Here is a 21,449-nt window from a genome sequence, read left to right on the forward strand (position 1 = left end):
TACAGACTTATTTGTGTTTTCAACAGGAAAATAAGGATTAGATTAGGAATCAAGTTGGGATAATGAACAAGGGAAAAATAATCCAAGGGTTTATATTAAGAAGACAAAGGATTCATCTTTTTGGGAACTTAAGAGATTTGAGATACCCCTTTGTGATTCTAGGCAATGACCTTTGATGAGAATCAATACTAGGAGGAGTGATGGAAGAAGTTAGGGGGCTAACCTTCCCCAAGAAAATATCATTTTTTGCTCCAAAACTGCCTCATGGGCGGCTGGACCCTTTAGGGTTTGGAAAAAATGAGGCCAAATCCCGAAATGTCACTTAAATAGTGGAATCACTGTACGTGACCGCTGGGGCGGTCTCGTCACCGCTTCAGCGGTACCGCTTTTGCATCAAAGGGGGATTCTCTATTATGCCGCTTTTGCGAGTGACAGGACCATCCGCGATCGTATTGGACGGCTCGGATGGCACCGGGGGTAAAACCGGGCCCGGCGGCCCGAATCTAATTCTTCACGTGCAACTCATACGATTTCCCGATCAAGTTAACCGTTCCCAAGTTGCAAGGGAAGGTTCAAGCATGTCTCCAGGAGCCGGCGTCACGAATATTTCGAAATTCACCGTAACGACGGAACGGGTCGTTACACCAGTGAAACCAATTACTTAAGTATAAGGTAAAATAAATAAATAACTGCATATTTCATGAAAACATAAGGCGAGAGAAGGTGCCTAAGTAAATGAAATTCATATATGAGTAGTCCGGATTTCTTGAACATAAGTTGGTGATACCCTGTAGTAATGTTAGAAAACGCTATTGCACTTCAGAACAAGAAAGAACCACATTCACTGCATATTACAAAAGTTGACATGGAAGAAAGGGAACCACCTGAGAACAGTTATAACTTATCAACAAAAAATTTTCCACCATCACAAGATTTATTCTATCATATTTGTTCAACTGATAAGAATCAAGACCGCAAGATGTTTACTCTGATGCTAGTGCAGTCCCTTGATACTCAAAATTATGTTAGGTAATAATCGAATCCTGAATGTCCCATGTTTGACAAATGAAAATAGTTTTTTAAAAAGATGAAAACTAGCTACCTTTGGATCTAGCACGAACTGGATGGCATCGACCAACTTTTCAAGTACGAGCTCATCCACAGAGATGGGATTAGAACCAACTCCCCAAGTGTGCACATGTTGACCCCAAACATTTGATCTCAAAGGAAAGATACCGCGGTCGTTGGGCACTGAAAAACATCCAAATGTTAATCATTCAGAATAAGCCATTGGACAATATACAAGATTATCGTCATGTATGAAATCAAATATTACCACGGCTTTCGGTCAAGAATATTGTTCCAAAGCATCCATGATGATGCGTATCGCAGTTAAGTCGAAGCCGTTGACCAACATAAAGCATGGGAGGAAAAATGCACAAATGAAAAAGGGCAAGAAAGTATCTAGAGAACAGCCTTTGCTTCTACGATGGACATGTCAACAACTAGATTTACAAGGCTCTAATTTGCACAAAAAAAAAAAAAAAAAAGATGAAGAAGTACAACCTTCCTCATTTACCGATAGACAATATTTGTTCAGATAGAGTCAGAGAAGAAGATATTCCCAAAACAGCCTTCAAAACGAGATATGGCCATTATGAATTTCGGGTGATGTCATTTGGGCTAACTAACGCCCCGGCAGTGTTCATGAATTTAATGAATAATGTATTCAGTTCTTGGATCTATTCGTAATAGTATTCATTGATGATATTCCGTGTACTCTCGCACGAGAATCGAACATGCGTACTATTTACGTATTTTCTTGGAATTCTCCGAACTCGGAATCAGTATGTGAAATTTTCAAAGTGCGAGTTTTGGCTAAATTCTCGCGACATTCTTGGGTCATGTTATTTCGCATGATGGCATTCGAGTTGACACTCGTGAAATTGAAGTCATGGAAGACTTGGCCAAGGCCTACGACGCCCTCGAGAAGTTTGTAGTTTTCTAGGATTGCGTGTTATTATGAAGATTCAGAGAGTGCTTTTCATCTATTTACTTCATTGACGTAACGACCTTAAGTCGGCTAAATTTCGGTGGAACGATACTTGTGAGCGTAGTTTCAAGAATTGAAGGACGGAGTTGACCTCGGCCCTAGTTTTAACATTTCCCGGGAAAAGGCCGGATGGCTATGGTGTATCGTGATGCTTACGGCGTGGGGCTAGGATGTGTATTGACGCATCATGGTAAAGTCATCACTTATGCTTCCGAGCACTGTGGGAAACATGAAAAGAACTACCCAACTCATGATCTCGAATTGGTCAGTTATTCATGCGTTAAAAACGGAGACATTATTTGTATGGTGTGCACGTTGATATCTATACAGATCACAAGAAATTCCAATATATCTTCAAACAAAAGGAGTTGAATCTGCGGCAAAGGTGATGGTTAGAATTATTGAAGGATTATGATGTTAATATTTTATACCACCCCGGAAAGGCAAATGTAGTAGCCGCCGATCAATGGGCAATCTATGTGAAGTTCCTTCGTAGAAGAAAGAATTGATTCATGAGCTCCACCAACTAGCTAATCTTGGAGTACGTTTAATCGATTCAGGTGACGCAGGAGTTAGTTAATAATCCCGCGGCTTATCGTTAAATTTGGAGTAAAAGAATCCAGAATAAAGATCCTCACCGAGTCATTATAGACGATGTCATGCAAAGGAGAAGTCCCCATTTGAAACCTTTATAGATGGAATTCTTAGATACTGAGGCAGGCTATGTGTTCCAAACGTTACCGAATTACGCTGTCGAATTCTAGAAAAAGCTCATTATTCTAGGTATTCTATTCATCCAGGAACGACGAAGATGTACCACGATCTCAAGTTGATGTATTGGTGGGATGGCATGAAAAGAGACATAACAAAATTTGTAGCTCAATGTCCAAATTACAGCAAGTGAAGGGAGAACATCAAAAGCCAGGAGGATTATTGCAAGCGATGGAAATTCCTACTTGAAATGGGAAGTGATCCATATGGATTTTGTGTAGGATTACCTCATTCCCGAGTAAGAAATAAACCTACCTTCTTGAGATGTTGTAGACATTCTTCCATTCAAGCACGGGCTCTCCGGAAATCAAATCGACTACTTTCAATCGAAGTAATCAACATTAGCATGACGAGGCCAACCAATCCATACCCATAATCACATCAAAATCTAACATTTCCAACTTAACTAAATCAGCTTTAGTTTGGTGATCACATATCACAATCATAAAATCTTTGTATACTTGTCCCGCTATCACGAGATCACCAACCCGGAGTATACCTCAAAAGGTTTAATTGGCTCGGGTTTCACCCCAACACGATTAGCAACATATGGAGTAATATAAGATAAATAAGTGGAACCCGGATCTATCAATGTATACACGTATCATGGAAAATACTAATAATGTGCATTAAGAATTATTATCCTGTGAGGACTCGAGATCCTCGTCGTCCGGCTAAAACATACACGGGGGTCGGTGGCACACGATAGATGCTCCCACTTGGCCTCTACCTCGGCCTGCTGGAATTTCAAGAGTTTGGGCATGGGCTTGAATGCGGGAAATATCCATCCCATCTTGCAACGAAGCCGTTAAGCAATCTTTAAATAAATGTGGCCCTAAGCCACTCACAAATCTATGCACCCGATCTCTCATATCGGCTACCATAGTCGGGGCATACCTATCCAAAGAATTAAATTGAAGGCTATACTCCCGGGCACTCATATTCCCTTGTTTCAAATTTATGAATCTATCCGCTCTAGCTCGGCGGACCTCGGGTGGCAAATAATGGCGAATGAAAGCATCTACAAACTCTTGCCAAACGGGAAGAGGCACATCCTCTTTTCTTGACGCTATCCAATTATTGTACCATAATACCGCCACATCCCGGAGTCTATATGATGCCAACTCCATGGATTCGGTCTCCGAGGCATGAATAATCCGCAATGTTCTCAACATTTCATCAATAAAAGCCTTGCGGGTCTTCATCCGCTTTGACCCAAAGAATTTGAGGATTTAAACTCCTGGTCACGAGCTACGGTACTACCGACCGATCACTGGGGCCCCGCGTTTTTGCCGTTGTGCACCGGCGCAACCAACCGTATCAATAAACGAATGGCCTCGGTCAACTGTTGACCCGAAGTAGCGGAGGAACCGGAGTCATAGAGAGCCGGAGCCGAAGCCCCTTTTGTTCTTCCGTAATAAAGTGAGTAGTAGAGGTGATTAGACAGAGCCTCGTACGGTGTGATTCACCCTCATCTATATCTACTGCGCTCTCTTTCGCCCGCCTTTTCATCGTAGTCTTTCCGCCCGGGCGGCTTTAGCTTTTTCCTTTGGCGGCATTTCTGAAATCACAACACACACTATTAGGGAGGATAAAATCTTATACACGGCTCTACCGCACGAAATCATAAGAAGAAAGATGGTCATTTTTCCTAAATGCCCTGTAACCTCTTGTTTATTAGCGTGGCTCGCAACACACCATAAACAAGACTCTACTAGACACGGCTCATAGACACTTTCTAGGATTGAACCTGGCTCTGATACCACTTTTGTCACGACCCGGCTACGGGCCATGACGGGTACCCGGGGCTAACCACCGAGCACCTCTCATTCTATTACTCGTCTTGCGTCATTCACATTTCTTATACTCATAATCATAGAAACGACTTTCATTTGAAACATATTTACTATATAAACATAAGCCCTTGAGGCTATCATAATAGATATATATACATAAGAACTAGTGTGAGACCATATTGCCCACACATATGTATCTACGAGTCTCTATAAAGTCTAGACATGTGAGACGGACAGACCCCGTCATGCCCAAAACATGAATATATATATACATATATGTACCAAAAGAATAATCAATGGCACCTCCGGACAATGGAGTGCTCTCAAATGCCTAGTAGCTCCTACGAGTCCGGATCACCTCCCCGTTCACCCGTGGGCGAACACGGCGTACGAAAGAAAAAACGAACGTTAGTACGAGCATCATCCGAGTATGTAAGGCATGAATGAAACGAGCATAATAGAGAAATCATAAGGCATAAGATGAAGACATAACCTTCGAATGGATACATTTTATACATATATCATACGTAGCATATCATGTGAACTACCATAGCGTATACATCATCATACCGTTCATACATCATCATATCATTCATATATCGTCATCGTTAACCCGCGTCCGGGTAACCAACATATGCAGCCCACTAGTGGTGATCGTGTCCGACCTTCTAGGCGCGGTGGAATCATAGCAGCCCGCCGTAGCGGTGACATGTCCGGCCATTTAGGCACGGTGGAATCGCTAGCAGCCTGCTTTAGTGGTGACATGTCCGGCCAATTAGGCGTGGTAGAATCACATCGTCGTACATATCATATACTTATCATTATTACTCATCTCATAGGCATATCATGGCTTTATCATAATTTAACATCATTATACATTTATCATCAAAACACACATTAGAACTTGAGGGAAACTATAGCTGAGTCGGGGTGACATAAGGTCGTGAACCCCCGATTTCGTTATGGAGTATTCATAGTCATTGTATCTCACCTTGGAGGAAGTAACGTGTTAAGGTGAGTGCACATAAGGGAAACATCAATAAATCGTAGTTAACATCATTAGCCTTGTAGGCACATCATATCGTAATCTCTAGAATCTTTAGACTTAAAACTTATCATCATCATTATCGTACTCATGGCCTGTTTGCTGCACAGCGAACTTAGTTTGACGCCGCATACTGGTCCACAAACTCCAATTTTCACGAAAATGCATTCTTTTTTATTCGTTTGACCTCCAATCCTTATGAAACCTTCTTTGCACTTGTATAAAACTTCATTAACCATCTAAGGATCCCTATAAATCCCTCTCAAGGTAATTCTAAGCAATATATAACTCCAATGACACGAAACCTTTCCAAATCATAACACAAATCCTAACCTTCAACGAACTTACTTTCGCTGATTCATTTAACTCTGAAACCTTATGGTACTTACTTAAAATTATTAGATACCCTCCTTAACCTTGTAAGGGCTTCATGTCCACTTTGATCTTATGTTATTTTACCTATAATGCAAACTACACGAAATTTTCCAAGGTGTAATACCCTTCCCCCCTTAAGAACATTCATCCTCAAATGTTAGACTCTTAGTGATCCCACAAAAATTTCGGCAGAGTTTTCCCTATAAATATACTACTACCATACTATCACAGCAACCCAAAATATACAATTCCTCATAGGGCTATATTAATATTAACAATAATGGCTCCACACGACCAAGAAATCATAAAAAGAAAGCATTACGCACCCGAGAGGCAATGTGCTCTCCGAACCCTCGAACCTTCCTGGGAGTGGAAACAAGTGTGGATACCTGGACCTCATGTCTTCTTTAGCTTCCCAAGTCATTTCTTCCCTATTCCTATTCCTCCAAAGGACCTTCACTGAAGCTACATCTTTAGTCTTCAATCTCTGAACCTACCTAGCTAGGATCACAATGGGAACCTCTTCATAAGATAATTGCTCGGTAACTTGAGCCTCATCTACGGGTATAATTCTAGAAGGATCTCCAATACACTTGCGAAGCATGGACACATGAAAAACTGGGTGGACTGACTCCAAGTCTGAAGGTAGATCTAACTCATAGGCCACCTGGCCCACTCTGCGAACAATCTTATAAGGCCCAATATATCGGGGATTAAGCTTATCCTTTTTGCCAAATCTCATCACGCCCTTCATAGGTGACACCTTCAAGAATACCCAATCATCAACTTGGAACTCTAAATCTCGTCAACAATTATCTGCATAAGACTTCTAGCGACTTTGAGCTGCTAATAATCGGTCCTCAATAAGCTTGACCTTCTCCAAAGCCTGTTGGATCAATTCTGGACCTACCAACTTAGTCTCCCCTACTTCGAACCATCCAATTGGAGATCTACACTTCTGCCCATAAAAGTCTCATACGGGGCCATCTGGATGGTGGAATGATAACTATTGTTATAAGCGAACTCAATAAGCGGTAAGTGATCATCCCAACTACCTCCAAAATCTAACACACATACCTGTAGCATATCCTCGAGAGTCTGAATGGTACGCTCATCTTGTCGATCAGTCTGGGGTGAAATGTTGTGCTAAGACTCACCTGAGTCCCCAAACCCTTCTGGAAAGACTTCTAGAAATTAACCGTAAACTGCGCAACCCTATCGGAGATAATGGATACTGGAACACCATGGAGTCGTACTATCTCCTTAATATAAAGCTTTGCATAATCTTCAGCTGAATATGTAGTTCTGACAAGTAGAAAATGAGCTGATTTGGTAAGTATATCAACAATCACCCATATGGAATCATGCTTACGATAAGAACGAGGCAAGCCTGTAATGAAATCCATATTAATTACTTCTCATTTTCAAGTCAGAATTTCAATTGCTTGCAATAATCCCCCGGGCTTCTGATGCTCGATCTTTACCTGCTGATAGTTAAGACATTGAGCTACGAACTCTGCTATGTCTTTCTTCATTCCATCCTACCAATAAATTGACTTAATATCATGATACATCTTCGTCGCTTCTGGATGAACAGAATAACCGGAACAATGGGCTTCTCCCAAAATCTGGTGACGTAATCCCAGAATATCGTGAACACATAGTCCGCTCGTATCTAAGAACTCCATCCGTAAATCTCAAATGATGACTTTTTCTTCTGAGGGAATGCATCTCTATAATGAACTAACATGGGATCCTCATACTGATGCTCTTTCACCTCAACTACTAAAGACGAAACAGATGGATCTTAAATAGTAACTCCCGTATTACTCGAGTCCAATAATCGAACTCCCAAACTAGCTAACTATTGAAGCTCACGAGTTAACTCCCTTTTCTCTGGCTGAACATCACATAAACTACCTATAGATCTACAGCTAAGGGCATCGGCTACGACGTTCGCCTTTCCCAGATGATATAAGATGCTAACATCATAATCTTTCAATAGCTCCAACCATCGCCTTTGCTGCAAATTCAACTCCTTCTGCTTGAAAATGTATTGGAGACTCTGATGGTCTGTGTAAATATCAACATGAACACCGTACAAATAGTGCCTCCATATCTTCAATGCATGAATTACCGCAGCCAACTCTAGATCATGGGTTGGATAGCTCTGCTCGTGTTTCCGCAATTGCCTTGAAGCATAGGAAATAACTTTATCGTGTTGCATCAATATACAGCCTAATCCAACACCTAAAGCATCACAATAAATAACATAGCCTTCCGAAATTGTCAGAACCGGGGCCGAAGTCAATCTATTCTTCAACTCTTGGAAACTGCGCTCACAAGCATCCGTCCATTGAAATTTAGCTTATTTCTGAGTTAGCTTCATTAGTGTTTCAGATATAGAAGAAAAACCTTCTACAAATCTTCTGCAATATCTTGCCAAGCCCAGAAAACTATAAACTTCCGTGGGTGTTGTAGGTCTCGACCAAGTTTTCAAGCTTCAATCTTCTGGGTATCCACCCGAATACCATCAGTTGAAATAATGTTCACCAGAAAATCACAGAATTCAATCAGAACTCACATTTTGAGAACTTTGCATACAACTTCCGATCTTGAAGAACTTTAAGAACTAAGACGTAAATGATCTGCATGCTCTACCTCAGATCGAGAATATACCAGGATATCATCGATAAACACAATCACAAATGAATCTAGGAAAGGCCTGAATACACTATTCATCAAATCCATAAATACCGCTGGTGCATTAGTCAATCCGAACGACATTACCCGAAACTCGAAATGACCATATCTAGTTCTGAAGGCCGTCTTCGGAATGTCTTTCTCTTTCTGAAGGCCTTCTTTGGAATGTCTTTCTCTCTAACTCTCACCTGGTGGTACCCTAATCTCAAATCTATCTTTGAGAACCATTTGGCACCCTGTAACTGATCAAATAAATCATTAATCCTTGGAAGTGGATAATTATTCTTTATTGTCACCTTATTCAGCTGGCTGTAGTCGATACACATCCGTAACGAACTATCTTTCTTTCTTACAAATAACACTTGTGCTCCTCACGGCGATGAACTAGGCCTAATAAAGCCTTTCTCAAGCAAGTCTTTCAACTGCTCTTTCAATTCCCTCAATTCTGCAGGTGCCATTCTATAAGGAGGAATAGATATTGGCTTAGTATCCAGTAGCATATCAATGGCAAATTCAATTTCCCGTTCAGGTGGAAGACCTGGAAGCTTATTCAGAAACACATCTGAAAACTTATTAACTACTGGGACAGACTGAAGAGTCGATGGCTTTGCTTCTGTATCTTGAACCCAGACTAAATGATAAATACAACCTTTAGCAATCATCTTCCTTGCTTTGAGATAGGAAATAAACCTTCCTCTCGGAGACGCGGTACTACCCTTCCACTCTAGAACTGGTCCTCCCGAAAACTGGAAGCGAACCATTTTCATTCTACAATCAACATTGGCATAACAATAAGCCAACCAATCCATACCCACAATAGCATCAAAAACTACCATATTTAGCTCAATCAAATCGGCCATGGTATAACGGTCACAGACTACAACTACATAATTTTTATATACCAGTCAAGCTATCACTGGGTCACTAACGGGTGTAGACACCTCAAAAGATTTAATTGACTCAGGTTTCACCCCAAACCGACTAGCAATATAAGGAGTAACATACGATAATGTAGATGTCACACTCCTATCAGATATGACTAGCAATAAGGCCGGAATTATAAACCATAACTCAAAGAACACCCGCACGCGAAAAAGCCCAACATAGAAATATCCGATCATTCAAAGACATATATTCATATGCGGACCGACAAGGTCGCCACAACATAACGTATATCATAAAGCCGAAAGGCTAACAAATAAAGTATCAAGAGCAAAAAATAAGGCCGACAAGGCCACCAAAATATTATACAACAATATGAACTGGTGGGGCTATAAAACATCTAATTGTACACACACATCTACGAGCCTCTACATAGAATACGATGATCATAAGGACAATACCAAATAGTCTATACCTCCGAAGTAAGTGGAGTGCTCGTGAGAATCCGCTGATAGAACACCTACGGGTCTGATCCATCTCCCTGCCTACCTGCGGGCATGAGCGCAGCGTCCACAAGAAGGACGTCAGTACGAAAAATGTACTGAGTATGTAAGGCATGAATAACAACATAATATAGATATGGAAGGTAACATGGAATAAGAGAGATAACCTGTACATCTGGATGCCTCATAAGGCGGATGTCATGCATGCTCAGCTTTTAATTTTTTTTTTTCTTACATACATATATCATCATCATAACGTACCCGGCCTTTTCAGGACTCGGTGTGTAACGTACCCGGCCCTTTCGGGACTCGGTATGTAACGTATATATACCCTTTCGGGACTCGGTGTGTATATATATATATATATATATATATATATATATATATTCGGGACTCGTATGTAATACCAACTATATATATATATTATATAATATATATATATCCGTATATATGTATAGATATATATATATATATATATATATATATATATATATATATATATATATATATATATATATATATATATATATATATATATATATATATATATATATATATATATATATATATATATATATATATATATATATATATATATATATATATATATATATATATATATATATATATATATATATATATATATATATATATATATATATATATATATATATATATACATATATATATATATATATATATATATATATATATAATATATATATATATATATATATATATATATATATATATATATAGTGACGTAAGGTCGGTAACCTCCGATTTTCATTATGGAATTATCATCATCGCTATATCTCACCTTGAAGGAACAATTATTATAAGGTGAGATCAACAACAATGAATAAAATCGAGAAAATCATGAAATAATCTCAATAATCTCATAATAGTATTAACATCATAAGCTTTGGAATTTCTAGAATTAAAATCATCATCATCATAATCATCATAGAAACATTCTCATCTTTAACATCGTCATTCATATTGTAAAAACATGTCCGTTGTTGTTGTCATAAAAGCTTATAGAATCATAAATCTTTGACTCGGAAAATAGGGACATTTTGGAAAATATTTATGGATTATCAAGAAAGAAGTCATGCCTTTGAATCATGAACTCTATGAATCATGAATTTCTAGCTTTTGAGAATAAGAATATTCTTGGAAAACATTTATGGATTCACATAAAGGGATCATGGGACATTTGGAAAACACCTATTGGATTCATAAGAAAGGAATCATGCCTTTAGAAGAAAGGGACTAGCCTTAACATACCTGGAAGATAACTTCTCGACTTCCAACTTACTTCCTATCTTGCAATTCACTTAAGATCATTCGTAGCCTCGTAATCTACATATACAACCATTCATACTATTGTTAGGCTCATCATCATACGCTCGTCTTAAACCCTTAATTTAAATCCATTTAGAATCTGTCGAAATTCGGGCAGCATCTCCCCTGTTTATATGCCTAGCCCGAAATCACAATCCAATAACCAACAACAACAACAACAATACCAACATCACAACAACATTATCAACACCAATAGGCTCCATAAAACATCTCACACGATGTTTTCCAAGTTTCTCAACTATCCAACTTATTATACGACTATATAATAACTTTATCTCCGTAAATAAACTGAAATTAATATTAATAAGGAGAGATTCATACCTTATTCTTTCTAGAGCAGCAATATCTTCAATATTTACTTTGAATCCAAGCCAATTCCACCGCAAGACAATACTATAATCACAACCGCACGTTACCCGACCTCGATTAATACTCCGTCACTTGAAATTACTTAAAATCCTCACTTTTGTGATGTATATTTGCTCTCTCTCTGCTTGCTGATTTTTCTGGAATATTTGAGAGATCTTTATGACCAAAAAGAGGGGTTTTAACCCTTTATATAAGTGGGTAAAGTCGGCATCACCGTAGCTTAAAGATCGTAGCACGCGTTTCTGCTTTGTCAGCCAAACTTGTAACGTCCATAATTCTCTACTCCGATGTCCTATCGATGAGCGGTTTATTGCGTTGAAAACTAGACTCGACGAACTTCATTTTAGGCTTTTAAAACACCTTAAAACTCCTCATATACCTGGAGATATACCCCTCCAAAGTTGACCCAAAATTTTGTCCTTAATTCTGCCAACTTGTTCCAAATTTTCGACAAACTTATTTTCTTGATTTGCTTGGTCCTCGAATCTTCCGAAACTCCCCCTGCATGATATTTATCATTTATTATACTTGATAATGGTCATGTTCTTGTGTTTCAAAATAGTCTTTCCCGATTACGACTTACGAGATCGTAATTCATCCTTTACTTCATTGTTACATACTTCCCATGGCTTGTACCTTCCAAAACATCATGGGACGTCTCCGATACTCCATTACTACGGTGATGTACGTGGCATGCTCATGCTCTAAAAGTGCGGGGTGTAACATTCTCCCCCCCTTCAAAAACATTCGTCCTCGAATGTTGAGGTAGAGTTCGCTCCGAGGTAGATATCAATGTTCTTACCTGTATTTGTCAGTATTTACTTTACTTACTTGCAGTCTTACTTGCTCATTTAAAACTGAACTTATCCGAATTACGCAGTTTATCCTTCTTCTTTTGTGGCCAAATTTACGCTCGTACTCAAGGTCGTCCCTTTTCTTATTATCTGTCTGTCTACTAACTCTTTATGCTTTATCGTTCTCATTGTCTCTTCAGCCTTCGTTGTTTACATTCTTATATGCCCTTTCATCCCGTACTTACCACATACTTTTATCCAATTTTGATCCCATCTTCTTTTTATTCAGAAATTCTTGTTCTCTTCGATCTCCACGTGTCTTTCTTACGTTTCACAGATGTCCCAGGCCTTTGTCTTCTTGTTTACTTATTCTTATTCTTCCTCCCTTAAAGATAACCTCAAGACTGTTCACATTTTTAGCATCCTTTGCTTTCTATAGCAAATCGAATTAATCTTTGCGGTACTTTATCTTTCAACTAGTGTAACACAAATGTCTCGCTTAATTTCTCTTTCCTTCAATTGGACTTCGGCACTTGGCTAACTAACGGTAATTCTTGTACTTATATCAAAAACATCTCAAACCTCTTCTTTAATGATTCCTTTCCTTCAATTTACTCTTAAAGTTTCTGATCCTTAGTTCGGCTAATAACTTAGGGGTGAATTCAAAAATTTGTCGAAGAATAACCAAGATTCCTAGTCATGCAGTGAATTCGAATCTTTTCATTCTTTCCTTTGTCTGTAACCTTCATTCATCCCTTTTTCCAATAAGAGCCATCATGTTGCTTGTTCCACGAGGTCTCATTGTCACCCGCTTGTTCCAATCAAACGTGATATCCTTTGATCATTTCCTTTGGGGTTCTCCTTCTACTTTTAACCTTTGCCCGATTCTCACTTAATAAGTCTTTCCCATAGTTTGACGCAATTATCTGTCATTTCGGTTTATCAATCAAGCGGATCTCTTAATTCCTTAAATGTCCATCTCCTTTATTTATATCCTTGAATCCTTTTCCTGCGATCTTATCTTCATCTACTTCCATGACTTCACCTTCCGTTGACTTAGTCCCTCCTATTTCGCAGCCCTCTATTTCTCTCCTAGTGGGCAACTTTCTTATTTGGCTGTGGCACTTTTTCTTGCTTGCTTCTCTAGTGCTACTTTAGATTATGCTCTTAGTACTAATCGATTTTATATACATATCATTTCATCTCCTTTTTAATGCTTTTGTCGAACTCCTTAATTCCTTACAATGTCATCATAGTTCCACCTATGGTAGCGCCCAGATGGCTTGCAATAGCATTTCCTTGCTAATGGCTTATTATTCTCATTAATTACTTTACCTCAGATTACTCATCCAATGCGTCAAAAATACCATAGCCAAGGGATCTATATTCAAATGGGACTCCATTCGACCCATACAACAATCCTCAGCACCATTCCTTATACACTTGTATACAACATTTTCTTATCATCATTGTTATCCCCTATCACAAGATTATATTTACAACATACTAATGATCATATCTCAAGCTAATCCACTATTCAAAATATTTTCAAATCCATATTTAAATCTTTCCTCCAATTTCCTCTCCTCCAATCTTAACATCATTACAAAATAACTCATAAGCATGAGACTAAAATAAAATCTTACTTAATTACAACTTCCTTTCAATATGAGTGTGCTTCCCTCTTTAAGTCCTTGGCTCTCCTATACCACAGGCTAATTGAGACTCAACTAGCTTCTATCCTTCTTCAAATATTTATTGTCGTCCCCACACCATTTTACTAGCCATTTCATCAGGACGATTATTTATATGGTCCTATGACATATACTCTTCACGATTTAATATAAACGGTGACTTATGATTTCACGACGCAGGAGATATTTTCTAGTCTTAGGTAGTACTGCTTGTCATGCTATCCATAGGCATACTGTCTTCCTTTCTTTTAACGATCATTGAAATTCCTAAAATATTCCTCTTTTAAAACTCTCACCTCTTACAGTGCTACAATTTCTCTTTACTAATCCCAACTGTCCCTGATACTTATCCTTGGTCACTTGTATGCCTTCTCACTTCTTCTGTTACCTTTTTGGGGTGCATTTTGCCATATTTATTGTAACAAAAAATTTCTCTGGTACGAGATTCGAATCATAGCCCGGAACACAACGTATTGCATTGACAAAACTTATTTCTTTGATTTGCTAAACCTTCATTATCTTGTCATGCCTCCTTTCCCATGTCTCGTCTCTCATAATATACTTGCATTTAGTCCATTTCGACTTTTCTTTAGCACATCCTTGCTATATTAGTTCATCTCGAATTTTGACTCCTTCAAGCCAGTACATTTCCTTCTTCTGTACTTGGGAATATTCTAATTCGTCTAAGAATGTTCTCATATACCAGTAACATTCGAGTATTGACCGTCTTTGGTAGTCATTCGGCCGACCCTAGCGATCCTTCAACTCCTCTAGTCCATATAATGCCAGAGTTACTTTCATCGCATGGTTTGACTTATTTCTCTTTTGCTAACTGGATTCTTGTATCAAGTCAAATGTCCACACATATTGGACACAACTCAAACCACTTCCTTCCTTCATGCCTAATAGTCCCCAGGTTAATGAATCAATGGTGACATCGAAATTCGTTAGGCTCCTTATAGAATGCCCGACTATACCATGCTCCTTCAGCCGTAATTTTTTTCATAGCTATCCTTTCCCCAGTACCCTTGAGATTCCTCTTACCCTTGGTTCCTGATTCCGAGTTGAGTTTATACCATACCAGTAAAAGTCGATACTCTCTCTCATTCATTCTCACGATTCGTCCTTTCCTTAATTTAGCTCATAGTGTCCCATAGTTTCTCTTAACTAATTGTTTGTATCATAATCATGCGTCATAACCCTTCTAATGTCCCGTCGATTCTTGTTCTCATCGTGAAATTTTTGTAAAAGACACCCTTTTCTTTCTTCCTTCGTTCATTTCTTATTCTCTTTACGATACCATAGCTTGCTCGTATGTATGTCTATTCCTCGTATATTCGTCCTGTTTCCTTTATAATCGCATCTCTATTCCAAGTCCACTGTCTTATGCCATCACTGTCTACCTTTGGCCAACCTTACTAATTTATTAAGCTTCCTCTTATCATCGCCGATCACATAACTTCCTTTAATCAATTTATAACCGCACTTTCTCGTACTTCTGTCCTCAAGGTCCTCCTTGATTTCCTTTGCTCTTAAAGTGCTCTTTCCCATTTGCCACTTAATAATATCTACCTGGAAGTTTGCAGAACATTCCACTATGAATACAAACCCATCTTGATCTCGTATATATATATATATATATATATATATATATATATATATATATATATATATATATATATATATATATATATATATATATATATATATATATATATATTCTATATATGGAACTTTCCCGTACTCGTTAACTTCCTTTCCATATCAATATCTCTTTGTTATCTTTACTAACCAATCTAATCTATAAATCGTAATACTGTATTTGAGTTCCTAATGTCAACTTTCTTTATGTTTCTAATAGGTCCCAATCCTCCGAAATCTCGGATGCAACTCATCCCAGTTTCTTAACTACTAATCATTTTTTCCTCCAGGGTTCCTCCTTTAAATTAAATTAAAATCACTCTAAAACTTCTCTTTGAAAGCATCGCATAGTTGTTCCTTCAATCATGACTTACCAAACGGCTGATGGTCACATTTTCCCTTTACTCTTTCTCTATAGACATGCAAACAATTCAATTTGTAAAAATTTCGGCAGTTTCCTCTATAATTCTTACTACCTCATTCCTGCACACAGCCCAGAAAACACATCCAATGCCCCATAGAGCAATCACAAATGCCCATAATATCTTGCTCAAGTTCTTATATCAACGTCTATCCATATTAATAAAACAGGAAACATACCTTTCGAATGAACAACTTCAATTCTCAAAGAATTTCCTCGTAGCGGCATAATCAACTGCTTATCCATGATCAAAACATTTGGGGTTAGAATCAAGTACATCATATCCTATGATTTAGCTCTATGGCACGATCTAAGATAAGAAAGAAAGGTCAATCATTCCTAAATGCCCTGCAACCTCTTGTTTATAAGTGTGGCGCGCTTCACACCCATAAACAAGACTCTACTAGACACGGCTCGTAGACATTCCCTAGGACGAACTGCTCTGATACCAATTTGTCACACCCCTATCGGAGTATGACGGGCTCCGACCCGTAGGCCGGGAACCACCTGACTTATCCGTTACTTTGAACATTATAAACCATAACTCAAAGAACACCTGCACGCAGAAAAGGCCCAACATAGAAATATCCGATCATTCAACACATATATTCATATGCGGACCGACAAGGTCGCCACAACATAACGTATATCATAAAGCCGGAAAGGCTAACATAAAGTATCAAGAGCTCAAAATAAGGCCGACAAGGCCACCAAAATATTATACAACAATATGAACCGGTGGGGCTATAAAACATCTAACTGTACACACACATCTACGAGCCTCTACATAGAATACGATGATCATAAGGACAATACCAAATAGTCTACAGCTCCGAAGTAAGTGGAGTGCTCGTGAGAATCCGCTGATAGAACACCTACGGGTCTGATCCATCTCCCTGCCTACCTGCGGGCATGAGCGCAGCGTCCACAAGAAGGGACGTCAGTACGAAAAATGTACTGAGTATGTAAGGCATGAATAACAACATAATATAGATATGGAAGGTAACATGGAATAAGAGAGATAACTATATATACATCCGGATGCCTCATAAGGCGGATGTCATGCATGCTCGCCTTTTAAAAAAAAAAAAACTTTTTCTTACATACATATATATAATATCATCATATATATAACGTTTTCCTCGTTGTGTAACCTTTTCGGATCGGTGTGTATACGTACCGGCCGGCCCTTTCGGGACTCGGTGTGTATATATAGGTATCCCGGCCCTTTCGGGACTCGGTGTGTAACGTACCCGGCCCTTTCGGGACTCGGTGTGTAATACCAATAGGTTTCGGTGGTTGCACAATAGGTGTCGTACCCGGCCGACCAATACCAACCGGCTATATATATAATATATAGCGCGGCTCGGTATATATATATATATATATATATATATAAAGCATGCTTGAGAGCCAAATAAAAGCTATAACTACTTCGGAGTGACGTAAGGTCGGTAACCTCCGATTTTCATTATGGAATTATCATCATCGCTATATCTCACCTTGAAGGAACAATTATTATAAGGTGAGATCAACAACAATGAATAAAATCGAGAAAATCATGAAATAATCTCAATAATCTCATAATAGTATTAACATCATAAGCTTTGGAATTTCTAGAATTAAAATCATCATCATCATAATCATCATAGAAACATTCTCATCTTTAACATCGTCATTCATATTGTAAAAACATGTCCGTTGTTGTTGTCATAAAAGCTTATAGAATCATAAATCTTTGACTCGAAAAATAGGGACATTTTGGAAAATATTTATGGATTATCAAGAAAGAAGTCATGCCTTTGAATCATGAATTTCTAGCTTTTGAGAATAATAATATTCTTGGAAAACATTTATGGATTCACATAAAGGGATCATGGGACATTTGGAAAACACCTATTGGATTCATAAGAAAGGAATCATGCCTTTAGAAGAAAGGGACTAGCCTTAACATACCTGGAAGATAACTTCTCGACTTCCAACTTACTTCCTGTCTTGCAATTCACTTAAGATCATTCGTAGCCTTGTAATCTACATATAAAACCATTCATACTATTGTTAGGCTTATCGTCATACACTCGTCTTAAACCCTTAATTTAAATCCATTTAGAATTTGCCGAAATTCGGACAGCATCTCCCCTGTTTATATGCCTAGCCCGAAATCACAATCCAATAACCAACAACAACAACAACAACAACAATACCAACATCACAACAACATTATCAACACCAATATATATCCATAAAACATCTCACACGATGTTTTCCAAGTTTCTCAACTATCCAACTTATTATACGACTATATAATAACTTTATCTCCGTAAATAAACTTAAATTAATATTAATAAGAGAGATTCATACCTTATTCTTTCTAGAGCAGCAATATGTTCAATATTTACTTTTAATCCAAGCCAATTCCGCCGCAAGATAATACTATAATCACAACCGCACGTTACTCGGACCTCGATTAATACTCCGTCACTTGAAATTACTCAAAATCCTCACTTTTGTGATGTATATTTGCTCTCTTATGCTTGCTGATTTTTCTGGAATATTTGAGAGATTTTTATGACCAAAAAGAGGGGTTTTAACCCTTTTATAAGTGGGTAAAGTCGTAGCATCAAGATAGCACGCGTTTCGCGTCTTTGTCGACCGAATTTGTAACGTCCATAAATCTCTATTCCGATGTCCTATCGACGAGCGGTTTGTTGCATTGGAAACTAGACTCGACGAACTTCATTTTAATCTTTTAAAACACCTTAAAACTCCTCATATACCTAGAGATATACCCCTCCAAAGTTGACCCAAAATTTTGTCCTTAATTCTGCCAACTTGTTCCAAATTTTCGACAAACTTATTTTCGTTGATTTGCTTGGTCCTGGAATCTTCCACAACTCCCCCTGCATGATATTTATCATTTATTATACTTGATAATGGCCATGTTCTTGTGTTTCAAAATAGTCTTTCCCGATTACGACTTACGAGATCGTAATTCATCCTTTACTTCATTGTTATATACTTCCCATGGCTTGTACCTTCCAAAACATCATGGGACGTCTCCGATACTCCATTACTACGGTGATGTACGTGGCGCGTCCTTACCTAAGCAAAGACTGTCAAAGACGCAACTTACCACACTGAGTACATTGTGGTAAAGGTGGCCTCATCTGACCGGAATCACCCCTGTACTGGGAACCCGAGGCTCTGGAACTCTGACCCGATTTGGAATAAATAGGTCAATCTAATATCTTTCCTGCAAATCGTGGAGGTGTATTAGCTGCTGAATAGCCGAAGGGTCTAAAATACTGCTGCCTCTGACTCTCTCTAAATTCACTAACAACACCTGATGATTTAGCTCTCTTACTATAACCCCTATCGTGCTCACGCTCAACCCTTCGCTGCTGTTGTCGTTCCTCCAGATTCTGGGTGTAGGCCTGAATACGAGAAATATCTATACCGTTCTAAAGTGAGGCCGTCAGGCAATCATCAATCAAATGTGGTTCCAAACCACTCTCAAACCAGTGGACACGATCTCCCATATCAACTATCATAGCTAGAGCATACCTGGCCAGTGAATTAAAACAAAGGTTATACTCCCGACTCATGCTCCATTGTCTAAGGCTCAGGAACCTATCAGCTCTGGCCCATCAAATCTCTGGCGGCAAATAGTGTCGGAGAAAAGCATCTACAAACTCTTTCCATACAGATGGAGGTGCATTTACCCCTCTAGAAGACACCCAGGTACTATACCAATGAACAACCATATCTCGCAATCTATAAGAAGCTAACTCTACCGACTCACCATCTGAAGCATGCATTACCCGCAATGTCCTCAACATCTCATCTATGAAGTTCTGTGGGTCCTCGTCTGGTTTTGACCCAAAGAATTTTGGAGGGTCTAAGTTGATGAAGTCACGAACTCTGGCGCTGATAGCTTTATCACCATGACCGGTACCATGCCGTTGGTCCTGAGCGGCTACTAACTGGGTCAGCAACTGAATGGCCTCCCTCATCTCCTGGCCTGAGGCATCCGATGGAGGAACTGGGGGTACTGGAACTGGAGTTGAGGCTTCTCTATGCTCCTCTGTAGCGGGCATAGTGTGAGAGGACCGAGACAGGACCTCATTTTGGGACTCTCCCTCTTCTACTTCTGTAAGCGGCACCCGTTCAATCCTCCTACATGCTGTTGACTTGCCATTCTAAGTCGCTGTGTCTTTCCTCTTCACAGGCATCGCTGAAATTAGGAAAAAATGAACCCTTATAACATGGCTCTATCGCACGATCTAAGATGAGAAAGAAAGGTTAATTATTCATACATACAGGTCAATTATTCCTACATGCCCCGCAGCCTCCTGTTTATAAGTGTGACGTACTTCACACCCATAAACGAGACTCTACTGGACATGGCTCATAGACATACCCTAGGATGAACTGCTCTGATACCACTTTTGTCACGACCCAACTAGAGGGCCGCGACGGGCACCCGGTGCTAACCTACCGAGCACCTCTTAGCATACCTTTCATAATCATATCTAGGTGGACCACAAAAGATAACTCATAAATATCATAGTCTGTAAGGGCATGAGTCCAAAAGATAAATGCACATCTATATAAATACCATCAACTATGCCCATATGTACAAGCCGACAAGGCTGCCAAATGATATACAAAAATATGAACCGATGAGGTTATAAGACATCTGACTATATGCATCTACCTAGGAGCCTCTACACGAAGTGTATAACATCATAAAGACAGGACAGGACCCCGCCATACCCATACATGTACACAAAAGAATAATACCAGCTAAACTATAGCTCCGTAAAAAAATGGAGCGCTACTGTACAACCGCTGATGAAGCAGTCTAGGGGTCTTGTCCGTCTCCCTATCTACCTGCGAGCATCAACACAGCGTCCACAAACAAAAGGACGTCAGTACGAATAACGTACCGAGTATGTAAGGCATAAGCAATAAAATAAGGAAAGTATGAAGACAACATAAGATAAAAGGATCAATCTATACCTTTGTAAGCCT

The sequence above is a fragment of the Lycium ferocissimum genome, chromosome 1 (assembly GCF_029784015.1).
Source record: "Lycium ferocissimum isolate CSIRO_LF1 chromosome 1, AGI_CSIRO_Lferr_CH_V1, whole genome shotgun sequence".
In the NCBI taxonomy this organism is placed as follows: domain Eukaryota; kingdom Viridiplantae; phylum Streptophyta; class Magnoliopsida; order Solanales; family Solanaceae; genus Lycium; species Lycium ferocissimum.